General features: G+C 45.4%; 1 protein-coding gene and 1 pseudogene across 1 annotated transcript in view; both read left to right on the forward strand.

Moving 5' to 3' along the window:
• The window catches only part of LOC112611403, a 37251-nt pseudogene extending 25199 nt beyond the window's left edge, over positions 1-12052 (forward strand).
• GNAL (G protein subunit alpha L) overlaps positions 1-14778 on the forward strand; it is a 201081-nt gene that overhangs the window by 51667 nt on the left and 134636 nt on the right. The gene's annotated exons all lie outside the window — the stretch shown is intronic.

Below are 14778 nucleotides of genomic sequence, written 5' to 3' on the forward strand. Positions count from 1 at the left end.
TAACCTGTCTCAAAAAAAAAAGAAAGAAAAAGAATGCAAGGTCACAGTAAAAAGTTCAGAGAATGGAAAAGGACAGACAGGAAAACTGGAAACGCTCCTTTCCCGGGTCACAATTGTTTATTGGATGCCTTGGAGCCCTCCCCCATTCATATATAAGAATCCATTAACATAGTGATTTGATATGCAGAGTTTACTACTCTCTGTCTTGTCCCGCAGCCTACTCTGGGAGTTAACATGCCAGTACATCTCCAAATCTAGTCTATTTTCTTCCCACAGAAGGAGAGACTTCTTTTATTCAAGATACTTCTGGCCAGGGATGGTGGCTCACATGTAATTTCAACATTTTGGGAGGCTGAGGCGGGAAGATTGCTTGAGGCCAGGAGTTCCAGGCCAGCCTGAGCAACATAGTGAGACTTCCTGTCTACAAAAAATTTAAAAATTAGCCATGCGTGGTGGCACACACCTGTAGTCTTAGCTACTCGGGAGGCCAAGGTGGGAGGATCACTTGAACCCAAGTGTTAGAGGCTGCAATAAGCTATGATCACACCATTGCGTTCCAGCCTGGGCAGCACAGCAAGACCCTATCTCTATTATTTTTTAAAGGTACTTCTTTGTGATTTTATTTTTTTTCCTATGTAGAAGTATTAGTTTTATTTTAAATAAGATTTAAAGTATCACATACCTTTAAAATGCATTTGTACAGCAGTTGTTTTGAAAGATTTGTATTTGAATTCTGCAACCCCTGCTTGCAGAAGGTGCTTGGTGTGTCGAGGGATTGAGTCTTGCTGTTTAGAAGCTGCTGGTGGCGACGGTAACTTCCTCTAGCTCATGAAGAACAACCTTCACAATCATTTTCCCATGTCAACTGCAGGGTGTAAATTTCCCATTGCATTAGAGGAGAAACAGGACAGCTAAATGCTGTGTGATCCTGGGCCAGCTCCTGGAAGGATGGGGAGATTGCTACAAAGGACACCGGCGGTTCTGTTAGCAGACTTTGGATATGGACAGTTGATTAGGCAATAGGACTGTAGCAACATTTGTAGTCGTGTAAGAGAATCTCAGCCTTAGGAAATACACATGGACAAGGGCATAGTGGCTCCAGCTTACTTTCAAATGGTTCAGGGGAAAAAATGTGTAAATACGAATATGAAAACATTCAGATAGGGAGAATATATGATAAAGCAAATGTAGCAAAATGCTAACAATTGAAGTAACTGGGTGAAGAGTATGTGGAACATTTTTATACTATTCTTTCTGTGAGCTTGGAATTATTTCAATTTCTTTAAATTTTGTGGATACAGAGTTGGTGTATCTATTTATGGGTTGCATGAGATATTTTGATACCAGCATCCAATGTGTAACAATCACATGCGGGTAAATGGAGTATTGCAAACTTTAAAAAATACATTTTGTTAAATATTCATCTGAGGACTACTATATATACAGTGAGCTTACTGTGCATGTTTTAATCATCTTTGTAGAAGAGAAAATAGCTTGCTTCATTACAATAATGCCTACCAATGCCTTAAATTGTGTATATTGTTTTCTAGTCAAATTCTAAGAATCCTAAGGCATTTTCTCATCTCCCTCTCCCTGAGCCCCCAAGGTCTTCCAAGTCTCTCTGAATGTTTCTGTCTTCCAGTCTTCTGAACGTCTGTTGCGCTCACCTCCCTGGCTGCACCTCGGGGTCTCTGCAGTGGGTTTCACTGCCCTCCTGCCCGCTCTCCCCATCTCTCCAGTCCACTGGTTCGCCTTCCTTCTGAAAGCACAGCCCTTGTCAGATCAAAGCTGCCCAGACCTGCCAGTGTGCCAGGGCCACCCCACACAGCAGTGCAGGTTTCCATCCGCACAGGGTCATCTGACCAGAGTAGCCATGGAGACTGAAATCCAGATGGCTCTGCTCCCCAAGCCCTGGGCCGGGCACAGGGACATGTCAGCCCAGAGGAAGGGAACCATTTGGTTGAGAAATCTGGCAGAAAACAAACGATCCCCTCACAACAGGTTACTGAAGACAGCTTGATGAGGGCATCCAGCCTGGCATGGGGGAACGAGGGAAGGACCCTGACCTCCTCCCCTCACCCTGCCATTCCCCCTGCACCCACAGGAGCTGGCCAGGGAACCAGTGGAGGCTGTCTGCAGAGCCAGCCCCCTGGGCCAGAGAGAGTGGGTCTGCAGGCCGGCAGACCCCCCGGCAGCCGGGCTCTGCTTTTCAGAAGGCAGTGGACTTGGGGCTGACAGACCTGCTGGTAGCTCATCACTTAGCAGATGAAGAACTGACTTGCATTTCCTCTTTTAATATCAAAACCTCCCACAGACCCTGTTTCCAGGCTTTCTGTCTTCTAGCTCCTCTGGCTGCCGGGCTCCCAACATGAACTTAGGCTATGCTACCCACCCCAAAAGTCCCACTGTCCCAAGCAGGCCCCAAAGGCCTCCTCCAGTGTTTAGGCTCCTGTGCAAGCACAGTCTGGGCCACTGGACCCCAGGCCCTTGGCTTCTGTGTCTTGACTTCTTGTAGCATGCATTGGCCAGGCCAGGTCTGCTGTGGGCAGCAGTGTCTCTGGCTGGACACCAAGCTCCCCAAGGGGAGGGCTGTCACCTAGGATGGCCTGACCTCCGTGAGCGGAGACCAGCATGGCACCTTCATGACCAGCTCACTGTCCAGGCAGACATGCCCCAGCCTCCCCTATCTCAGCTCACTGCAACTTCCACCTCCCAGGTTCAAGCAATTCTCCTGCCTCAGCCTGCTGAGTAGCTGGGATTACAGGTGCCCACCCACCACACTCAGCTAATTTTTTGTATTTTTATTGGAAATAGGGTTTCACCATGTGGGCCAGGCTGGTCTCGAACTCCTGGCCTCAAGTGATTCGCCCACCTTGACCTCCCAGAGTGCTGGGATTACAAGCGTGAGCCACCACACCCAGCCAAGCCTTTCCTCTCGAAGCTGTAATTCCCCAGGGAAAAGGAGGAGCCACTCATTCCAGGCAGAATTGGAAAATGGTGTGGTGTGAGTCCGTACAGAGCGGGTGAGGATGAGGAGGATGTGCGGGTTGCCAGGCAGGATGGCAGTGACCCACTGAACGAGGGCAGGTGAGGGCCCAGAGACTGCCCTGTGCAGCCGAGATCCCTGGGGGCACCTGGTGCTCAGATTCAGGGAAATTCTTACAGAACAGAGCATCTGAGGCTGTTCTCATGATTTAACTTTTTATTTGGAAACAATCCCAAACTTAGAAAGAAGTTGCAAGAATAAGACTTCAAAGGCTTCCTAAATGCCCCTCACCCAGGTTCGCCTCTTGTTCACATTTCCCTGTGTGCCTTCTCATCTGCATACATTCTGTAGATGCGCAGGTGGAGGTGTAGACAGGTGAATCTTTCTCATTCTTCTGAGAGCTTGCTGTGGCCATCATGGCCCTTGACTCCTAAGGGACGTCCGTGTGTGTTTCTAGGGGCAGGGTATTCCCTTACGTGACCATGGTACAGTTCTCAAAATCCCTCGATTGGACATTGGGACAGTCAGTGTGTCCGACCCGTCGTCATCCGCACAGCGGTTTCATCAGTCGGCCCCTCCGTGTGTTCTCCAGCATTTCCCCCCAGGATTGCAGGGATTGTACTAGGGTGTCATCGTTCCTTAGCTCTTTGTGACGTTGGCATTTGTGAAGAATATCCTTTAATTTTTTAATTTTAGGTTTGCCCGATGTTTCCTCCTGACTTAAATCCAGGAAATACCTTTCTGGCTAGAACACGGCGTACACTGTGGTGTCCTTCCCGGGTCTCGCCTGTGGAAGCCTGTGATGCCCACACCTCCCGCATTGGTGGGGTCCGTTGTGATGACCCAACTTGGTGTCCAGTTTCTCCACTGTGCGGTTACTCTGTCTTTTTTATTTTGCCACTAATAAGCACTCTATGGGGAGGCACTTGAAGACCATGCAGGCCTTCTGCTCCTCATTAAAACCTCCGCCTGCGGTCAGCACCTGCTGCCAGTTCCACCCGACCCACCCTGCCCCACGGTGGTCGCCAAGGATGCGTCCTCTGTCCCAGCCCTTCTTCCGCATTCGCTAGCTGCCTTTGGCTGGAGTCCTTCCTTGTCTATGTATTTATCTGTCTGTTGTTGGCAGGGACACCTGACAGGCCTGTAGATTTTCAGTGGCTTAGAATTCGTTACTGTACTGAACTGTTTCGGTGCTCACATCATCCCAGATTTGGCCAATGAGAGCCCCTGCAGTCCAGCTCTTGTGTGCTAGTGGTGTGCCTACACTTCCTTACTTTCTGGCATAACAATGTTCCAGGTTTAGCTCGTAGCTACCCTGCCCTGCCCACTCCACACCCCACACCCCCAGTTAGCTATCTCTCTAAGGGTGACCAAGATCCAGGCACTGTCCCTGCTCGCTGCTACGGAGAGTCTTAACTTCTTGGCATTTCAGCAGACAGAAGTAGGAAGTACATGCATGTAGATACACAGGGACGAACACACACAGGCACACAAATACACTTGCACACGCCCATGTGTGGACAGAATCATGAGTGTGTCTATGTATATTTTAGAAATCATGAGCTCATACCAATTCTTGCAATTCCAGTCCATCCCCACAGGCCTCTTTCTTGCCTCTCTTCATTCCATATGTGTGTGTTGCCTCTTCCTTTCTGAAAATCCTGGCTCTTATTCACAACATGACACATTTATTCATTTGCTCAACCATCAATACATCTAAATTTGTTTGGAATTCGTGTGCACTATGAGGGAATCCCTTTTGAATGTCAGTCTCAACTTATCTATAGTTTAAATCCATCAAATGTTGCTATGTAATGACAAATAAAAGCAAACCATGCGATGCAAACATAGACAAAGATGAAGCTCTGTGCCCCTTCTTCTTTGTCAACAGTCCAGCAAGTTTTAGGATGAGCCGCTCCAGCTTCTCTGAGAAAGGCCCATAGTTCCTACCTGGGATGAGAAAAGTTTATATTATGTTTAATTTCATAGACAATTCAATATTCTGTTACAAGGAATACTGTTGCTTTAAACTCTGTAACTAAACCAAATTCTAAAAGAAACCAGTTGCTAAGGCAACTGGGCAAGGAGATAATTAATTCATCAGTCATTATATGCAGATTAATCTGCCTAACTGAGTGGGAAAGGTGGTAGGCTTGTTTGATTTTTCCTTTTGGAATTAGTAGAAGAGAGAATGGTGTGGTTTTTTAAAATCCGTAAGAGGCCTCAGAGTTCATCCTGGAAAGGGTGGAGGCTTTGGAATCCAACAGAACTCTACCCTTTCAGACCCCTGCGAAAGCTATGGACCAAATTGTAGGCAATATGGTGCATTTTATAATCATCAAATGAGATGCTGAAAATAAAAAGCACCTCTCAGTGTCTTTTAAAAATGAAGAGTGACTTACAAATATTAGCATAAATTTCTCTAAAAAAAAAGGAAATGATTTTTTTTTATTCACTGGTAGAATTGACCACACAAACTCCTCTGTGCTCCCACTGTAATTGTTACAGAATTCAGAGAACTTGACTGCAGGTCCAGCCCTCACAACTAGACTATTAAATTAATGGGATCAGGGACAATGTCTTATTTATCCTTATAATCTCAAGGCATAGAAATGTGCTAGATGTATAGTAGGTGTTCAAAGAATGCTTTATGATGAATGAATGAATGAGTGAACATGCATTGCTTTAAAAGCACCTCAAAGCCTCCATCTGTCCCCCAGGCTCCGTGTTGTCACCTGCTGGTGTAAAAGTATAATTGCAGTAAATGTGTCTAAGAACAAGGAATTGAAGTCACTCAACTGTCATCAGGAGACTCTCCCACAATTGCTGTGCTGAAAATTCTACATGTGCATTTTGTCCTGTTTTATTTTGGTGAAATATATGCAATATAAAATTTACCATTTAAACCATTTTTAAGAGTACAGTGCAGTGGCATTAAGTACATTTGTATCATTGTGCCATCTTCACCACCATCCATCTTCAGAAATTTTTCATCGTCCCAAACTGAATCCCTGTACCCATTAAACACTAACTCCTCATTTCGCCTCTGTTCTCAGCCGGTGGATACCACCATTCTACTTTCTGTCTCTACCACATTTTGCTTATCCATTCGCCCAGCACATATGCATTTTTCTACAGTTCCTGGTATGCCTTGTTACCTTTATGTTCCCAGCCAGCCGCTTACACTGTGCTCAGCTGAGTGTCACAGGCCCGCAGTGGGTCTTTGTTGATTGTACTGTAGTTCATTGTTCACGTGCCTGCCCAGCAGAGAAGGTTAGGAAGTCCTCAAGGATGTCCGCATGCTGCCTGGTGGAGAGGGATACGATGGATATATATTTGTTCAATTCCTGTTGGATGATCGTCATAATTACCACAGGCCAAGTATTGGGAGCTTGCTGCCTGCCAGGCACTGTGATGCGGTGAATCAGTCCATCTAATCCTCACCACAGCCCCGTGGGGGGAGCACTGTCACCCTCACCCATGCACCGAGAAGGACAGAGAATAACAAAGAAAGGGACCTCTGCCGGCATTCTTGTTCAGCAGCCGCTATGCTGCACCCAGGGCAGGGCAGGGGCCGCCTCTGAGGAAAAGTTGGCGAGCCCAGAACATGCATTCCGCAGCTCATCTGCCTGCCCGACCTCCGAGACTGAGTTTTGTCATCTGCCAGCCTGCCTCCTGGGCGATACCAGTTCCCTTCCCTCTGCCTGTACCTTCTGCAGAGACTCCTCACCTGAAATGTACACCTTCTCTCCATGTGGTCCAACCCCCCCCCCTCCTCAACACCGGCTTCGGGTGAAGCTTTGCCCGATTCCAAGGACCCTCACACACCCCTCAGCGTCCCTCCCGCGCCACCTGGCCCTCGGTTCATGCCCATCCTGGCACGCTGCCCTCTGAGTGAGTGGGCTGTGCTAGTCTTACTTGCTCAACTGCACAGAAACTTAGGAAATTGGTCTTAGAGCGTTCTTAGCCTTTCTGGAATACATCTCTATGGGTGACGGCCTGTAGGTAGCAATATCCATGTGTTCAACTACTTGGATCTTCCTTTCCTTTTCATGCAGACATGAAGTCGGACCCTAGGAAACATCTTCCCTTACAGTATATCCTCTCATGATTTGCTTAAAATATGAGAACAGTGTGAGGCAGACAGACATTACTGAATTCCAACATTGGATCAGTGTTAGTCCTAGGATTCATATGGAACCAGGTGTTAGCCTAGGGGCCACATGACATCAGGTGTTGGTGCTGAGATTCATGTCACCACACCTTTGATTTTCCACAGGAGCGCTCACTGATCCAAAAAAAGAAAAAGAAAAAAAAAACACCACTGTTAGGCATTTAAAATGCAGACCACATTGTTCCTGTGTCTTTTCGCTCCAAATCAAGGGACTTTGTACTAAATATGTTTATACTCACTTTATACTAAAATATGTTTGTGAATATAATTATTTGAAGAATAGAAAAGTCAGGGTATCTAGAACCGTCTGTAAGTGCTAAAATTATTTTTTATCATAAAATATTCCTTCAGATAGAAACTTTGTTCATCTATGGTAGATTTGCTTGAAAAATTTTTACATTTTACTTTGTCTGTTGTTAGCTAGTAAAGAAAGCACCATTTTTAAAGCATTTTAGACTGGTTTTGAAACTTCACTTTGGTATTAAAACACATTGGCTAAACAACATGTGTTTGAGTATCTGCTGTAGTCCAAGATGCTGCTAGGCTATTTGAGGTTAAACAGCAGATTGAAACAGATGAGGCTGCTGATTTTCACTGTTCAAATGAAAAGTATCGGGCACTTTATTTGATTTCTGGTTTGTAAAATGTGTTTTAAATGCAACTTTGATGTGTGCGGTTTCTCTTAAAATACACCAGTGGTCCCCACACCTGCCCTTGCCTCACAGCCTGACCTAGTTTAGTGGTTTTCAGGGATTTTTTTGAATTGTAAGACCTTGATAGTTCATTCTATTTGCAGGTTCCTCTTGTTATGCTTTATGGGATACGCTTTTGTTTGGTTTTGTTTTAACATATTCAATGGCCTTTCCACCTTCTGTTTTAACACAGTAATTAAACTCCTATCTGTGCCACTGAGTCCAATGCTTTAGTGGGAATATTTCAGTCCTAGATTTTTGGACAAGGGGTGAAATCAGAGACATGTAACCTACTTTTCCTACTGATTCAGTGTTATTTCTGGTTGTTAAAGCTGTGAGTTAAAGAAGAATGTGTTATTCTTCTTTACAGATGATACTTCTAAAACCTCCTTAATTATTACTTTGGTTATAGGGGTAAGAAAAATAGAAGATAAATTATTTCAATACATCCTAAAATATTTGATCACAGATTATTATGTACAGAAAAGGAAAATGGAAAAATGTTTCCCTGCTTTTCTCTAAAAATTGTTAAAATTTTTATCATGATTTTTTAAAGTGTATTATAATTAGGTCACGGGATGATCTCTGCTGCTAAAAATGAATGATCATCTACTTAGGTTATTTCCACCAAGATACTAAGAAAAAAAAGAGATAAAACAACAGCAAATTGTTTAAAATGTCACGAAGGGAGCCCAGCTGAGGGATGTGTGCACATGGGTCACTCAATGGCCACAACTCCGGCACCACCCAGTTGTTTGCAACTCTCAGGCTGTAGCTTTCGGCTTCTTGGAGCATTGTTAGTGCACTGAATTTAGTGACCATTCACCTTTTGTAAACTGTTTTGTTCCTCAGAGACAGAGTCTCACTCTGTCACCCAGGCTGGAGTGCACTGATGCAAACGTGACTCTCTGCAGCCTCGACCTCCTGGGCTCCAGCAATCTTCCTGCCTCAACCGTCCAAGTAGCTGGGACTATAGGTGCATGTCACCGTGCCTGGCTAACTTTTGTATTTTTTTGTAGAATTGGGGTTTCACCATGTTGCCCAGGCTGGTTTCAAACTGCTGAGCTCAGGCTATCTGCCCCTTCTTGGCCTCCCAAAGTGCTGGGACTGCAGGTGTGAGCCACTGTGATGGGCGTTAAAACTGTCGATGTACCTGTTCCAAAAGTCTTAGTGCAGCTTTCATCTTTAATAACCTTTAAAGTATAAAGACTACAGAAAGACCAGTAATTATATTTTCTATTGATTTTTTAAAATTAATATTTCACACATCCACTAGCTTGTGCTATACATACATCTAGTCAGTTTTCAAACGTGATCAGCCATCTCCTGGATCTTGGCCTGTCATGAACTGAAACAGCTGCCTTGAATTTTTTCATCCTTTCATCCAGTGGTTAATTAAATTTCTGCAGGGGTGGGAGGCTCCTTATAATGGGAAACAAATTTCCTTCTTACTGCTATTGGGGACTTGAGCTCAGCTAACCAGAGAACAGGTGACCTTTTATTAAACATTTGCCATCTTCAATCAGAAGGACTGAAAGAAAATTATTATTCAAAATGTACAAAACTAAGGATAAGAGAAATTTAAATAATTAACCTTTCAAATGGATTCAGACTTTTGAGATGCCTTCTGCAGCCCTGGCCCCCACTGTCCCCTCCAACCTGACCCACTGGTGCTTAGTCTCTTCCATCACATTTGAATAAATCACTGAGAGCCCATGGCTTCCCCGCACCACGTATGGCATTGGGCCCTCTTTGGCAGCGATGACTGCCTTTCTGTTCACACGCATTTCGTTTTGAGAATGCCAGTGGACACAACAACTGCTCCTTTGGATTTCAGCAGTTGTCAGTGGTTGATCAGCTATTTGGAATGCAGCCAATTTGAGTGAGGAAATATCCATATTTGTGGACCTGTTACAATAGTGAAAGCTACAACCACAAAAAAAAGATGCAACACCGTTTTGAATTTGAACACCAGACCAACGTGAATGGTGAGATAATTGTCATCTTTACGACAAAAGAGAACTGAGCAAACAGTTTGCATGTTGGATGATGTGTTTGCAATGACTTTGCTAGATACTGCCAGTAAGAAAGTGTTCTCGGGCAGAGATACCTAGGGAGTTGGGTTTTGTTTAAAGCCATAACACAAGGTGGATTTTGGTTGTGTGTTCAGAGCTGAAGTTCTTGTTCCATTGGAGCACTCCACGACTCCCCTTTTAAACGTGCAGCCTCGGCCGGGCGCGGTGGCCCACCCCTGTAATCCCAGCACTTTGGGAGGCCGAGACGGGCGGATCACCCCTGTAATCCCAGCACTATGGGAGGCCGAGGCGGGCGGTTCACAAGATCAGGAGATCGAGACAATCCTGGCTAACATGATGAAACCCCGCCTCTACTAAAAATACAAAAAATTAGCCAGGCGTGATGGCGGGCGCCTGTAGTCCCAGCTGCTCAGGAGGCTGAGGCAGGAGAATGGCGTGAACCCAAGAGGTGGAGCTTGCAGTGAGCGGAGTTCGCGCCACTGCACTCCAGCCTGGGCGACAGAGCGAGAGTCTGTATTAAAAAAAAAAGTGGAGCCTTTTCTTTTGGGACACTCTGAAGTTTGGTTTTAAAGGCAAATGGCAAAGTTGCATCTGTGGAAATGGCTACATATCATNAAAAAAAAAAAAAAAAAAAAAAAAAAAAAAAAAAAAAAAAAAAAAAGTGGAGCCTTTTCTTTTGGGACACTCTGAAGTTTGGTTTTAAAGGCAAATGGCAAAGTTGCATCTGTGGAAATGGCTACATATCATCACTGTAGGCACAACCTCTGCATGCCCCCTGTGACAGTGGAGAAACTCTTCTCAGGTTTAGAGACAGAAACTTTGAAGAGCAAGCTTCGGTTCCTTTTCAACCACGATATTAAGAAGCATTTAGGGCTGGGTGCAGTGGCTCACTCCTGTAATCCCAGCGCTTTGGGAGGCCAGGGTGGAAGGATCGCTTGAGCCCAGGAGTTTAAGACTAGCTTGGGCAACATAGCAAGACCCTGTCTCTACAGAAAATTTTAAAATTACCCAGGAGCAGTGGCACATGCCTGTAGTCCCAGCTACTTGGGAGGCCAAGGCGAGAGGATCCCTCCAGCCTATGAGGTTGAGGCTACAGTGAGCCGTGACTCTGCCATTGCAATCAAGCCTGGGCAACACAGTGAGACCCTGTCTCTAAAAAGAAGAAAGAAGAAGAAGGAGAGGGAGAAAAAGGAGAAGGACAATTTTGACGACAGACAGAAGGATAGGCTCCATTTTATTAGGGGCTTGGACTCTAGTGTGATTGCTGCCACCCAGGTGAAGCAGCTGAAAGAGACGTGGTGCAAAGGACACTCCCCAGACATTTGTGACTGGCATGGAGGGCAGGCCGGATTTATTGGTTGCTGGAAGAGTGGCAGATCATATTGGAAGTGAACATCATGAAACCCTCTTGAACTCTGAGGAAGGCACTCAGGCTCTGGATGAAGTCATATTCTCCTTGGAAACCTAGGACATTACAACAGTTCACACTTCAGTAGGTAAGTATTTAATTTCCAAGTAGATTTGGAAGAACACAGATAGCATGGTGATTTTCTCTGGACAGAGATCACATGAACTGAAACAGGGTTACATATATTTTCATGAGGCTGAGGAGAGTCAGAGGCCTGTGAAGGAGCTCTATTTGTTTGTTGTTCTCAGCGCAGATCTAACTGCCCACGCTGCCCACAGCCTTGAACTGAGAGTCTAGTGGCTGCATCATCGATTTTCTTCCTGTTACATGTCTCTGCCACCAGAAATGAGAACTCCAAAGATGGGGTGGAGAAACAGCTCCTGAGAGAGACATTTGAGGAATCTAATCTGATACCCTGAAGAGATTCTCTGGGGAACAAAAGAAGCCTTCAGGGATGGAATAAAAATGCCTGGTTTAAGGTGTTACAGGAATATGTTGAACATCAGGTTGGTGATGCAATGACAGCAAATGTGGGCCAGAAATTTCCCTTCAATATCCTAAAGTCAAAGAACTCTATTCCTGCCCTCAAGGCTTGAACGCCACTACCCAGGCAGGGCTGAGTGGCTGAGCCAGTACCGGACGCCCGCTCACGAATCCACTGTAAGTCAGCTGCCTAAGCCTAGGTGCTCTCTGAGCCAAAGAGCAACAGCGAATGTTCTTCTCATTGTGAAGGGTAGGGGTACTGGGGATGGATAGGGGAGCAAGGAAAATCAACCACCCAGGCCTATTGGGGTGTGAAAAAAATAAAAGTCTTAAGTTTAAAGAGAAAGAAAGAGAGAGAGAGAGAGAAAGAAAGAGACTTCTGAGACCTCCTAGATGTCTTGAACTTCAACAAGAGTGAGGAAACAACTGTTTTACTTTTGTGCCTTTCAAATTCTCCATGAGGTGACCAGGACCTTCTCTTCCTGGCTCTGGCGCAGTCAGCCTGGACCCTCTGCCCGCAGCTCCCAGGGCAGCCCTGGGTCCCCGCAGGTGGGTGTGTTGCCGAGGAGCGCAATGCTGCTGCTGCTGCGGTTGCCTAGCAACAGACGCTCACACTGGGAGCCGGAGCCACTCTGCTCTTGGTACCCTCCTCCCCAGCCCTGCTCCCACTGCTCCAGGTGGCCAGCTGGTACACCTGATGCTAATCCAATGGTTCTAAACACACATGAGAATCGGTTTCCCAGACCAGACTAGAAAAAGGTCAGGTGATTGGGTTAAAAAATGTTTTAAGGTGTCTTGAATTCCTGCCTGAAAATAGGCTAAGATTGGCTTTGCATTTTTTGTAAGAAATGTCTCATCACTGTATAAGGAAAGTGCTTTTATGTTTTAGAGTGTTGGCAATGTGTTGTGGCACACAATGCAGATAATAGTGCGAATGTTGCAGCCAGGCTACAAGGGTCTGTGTCCCAGGTACTCTTCTTACTCAGCCTCTCAGCCTCTGTAAAATGATGATGACAATAGTTCCCACCTTTTAGCGCAAATACCAAGTAAATTGTTCCATGGAAACGATTTAACCCAGTGCCAGCAATCACTCCATAACTAGAAGCAGTTTTACAGCACACACATTATCATTGTATTATTAATATATTAATCTTTTGGGTATATTTTGGTATATTTTTCATCACATGTGTTTACCTAATCCTTCTTAAATTTCAAGTATAGGATTTATCTTTAACAGTGATCGCTAAATCTGAACAAGTGGAAATCTTTTGCTATATTTTTAGGGAAACTAAATATCAGACTGCCTTAAAAATGTGGCTTCAGGTTCTAATATAATTCTCCCTTTATAAGTTTTCAAGGGATTTATTTTGTCCCCTGCTCTCCAACATTTTATAGAAATCTTGACATTAAAAAAGTTGGCAAATCCTTATAAAAATCCCACTACTCTATGCTTTTTTTAAAAAAAAAAAGCATAGATACATACATTTTCTCGCCAGGCACTGTGGCTCAGGTCTATAATCCCAGCTCTTTGGGAGGCTGAGGCGGTTGGATCACTTGAAGTCAGGAGTTCGAGACCAGCCTGGCCAACATGGTGAAACCCCATCTCTACTAAAAATACAAAAAATTAGCCGGGTGTGGTGGCAGGTGCCTATAATCCCAGCTACTCGGGAGGCTGAGGCATGAGAATTGCTTGAAGCTGGGAGGCAGAGGTTGCAGTGAGCCGAGATCATGCCATGGCACTCCAGCCTGGGCAACAGAGCCAGACTCTGTCTCAAAAGAAAAAAAAAAAAATCTTCCCTTCTCACTGCCCCACTAGCCATAGCGCATGCTGGGTTGATATTGCCATGTGTGAATATATGTGTTTACACACTCACAAGATGTGAGTTGTGGAAACTGTGCTCAACAGTCTCCTTCCACAAAACTTGAACTTTTAACCTAGCTCAGAATGGAGTCTGACACTGTATGTTTGCTTCTGCCTATGTCTAGAAAAGTAATTCATTGCTTTTTTAAAATGTATTTTTATTTTCAGTAGGAATATTTACTGAAAAGTACTGTACTGAACAAATGTTTTTTTAGTTTAACGTGTGGTCATGAAATTCCTTTGATGAGAATTCACACTTTGAGCTGGAGTTATCTTTGGCTTTCATAACGTCATTCATTCCCTTGACAAATATTCCCAGAGCATCTCCTCTGGGTCAGGCACTGAACCAGGTACAGGTGCAGCAGGTACCAGGACAGGCTCAGCCTCGGCCCTCAAGGGGTCTACAGTCTAGTGGAATTTTGAGGACACAGTTAAACCATCACAATGCAAGGTGATGGGTGGGACGAGCAGAGACTCTGGTGCTCCCTTAGAGCATGAGAAGACATGCTTAACCCCCAGTGTGAGGTAGGCAGTGAGGCCCAGCTTGAGGCTGGAAGGATAACTAGGGGTTGGCCCAGAAAAGAGAGTCCCCAGGTATTCCCAAGACACAAGCAGCACATGCACCCGACCAGCCTGTTCAGGAACTGGGAGTGTTAGGAGGGATGGGGTACGCCCTAAGAAGCGGAGAGTTTATACTAACCCAGCCAGAAGGACCAGGCCCGGGGCTTGTAGATCATGGGGACAGTGATGTGACTGGGTTTGTATTACCGCAGTAGCAGCATTGTGCAAGGTGCACTGAAATGAGACAGGAGGCAGTGGAAACCCTCCGGAGGCCTCTGAAATCCAGCTCTATTAGTAATCTAAGACCACAGCAGTGGCAGACGCCACAGAAAGAACAGGACAGATACTCAACAGGATGCAGTAACTGTTGGGGTTTGTGAGAAAATAGAGTCTGGCATAACTCCCACCGTTCTGGTTTGGAAAATTAGGGGCCCTTATTCAAGAGAAAGAACAGAGAGAGAAAGGAGCAGGTAGAAGGTGTGAGGGTGGCAGGGGCATGAGCTCAGTCTTTGGCAAGGTGAATTCCAGACGCTGGCGGCGCCGTGGGGGTGGTGTGTCTCGGGACGGTGGCGGTCAG

The sequence above is a fragment of the Theropithecus gelada genome, chromosome 18 (assembly GCF_003255815.1).
Source record: "Theropithecus gelada isolate Dixy chromosome 18, Tgel_1.0, whole genome shotgun sequence".
Taxonomy (NCBI): Eukaryota; Metazoa; Chordata; class Mammalia; order Primates; family Cercopithecidae; genus Theropithecus; species Theropithecus gelada.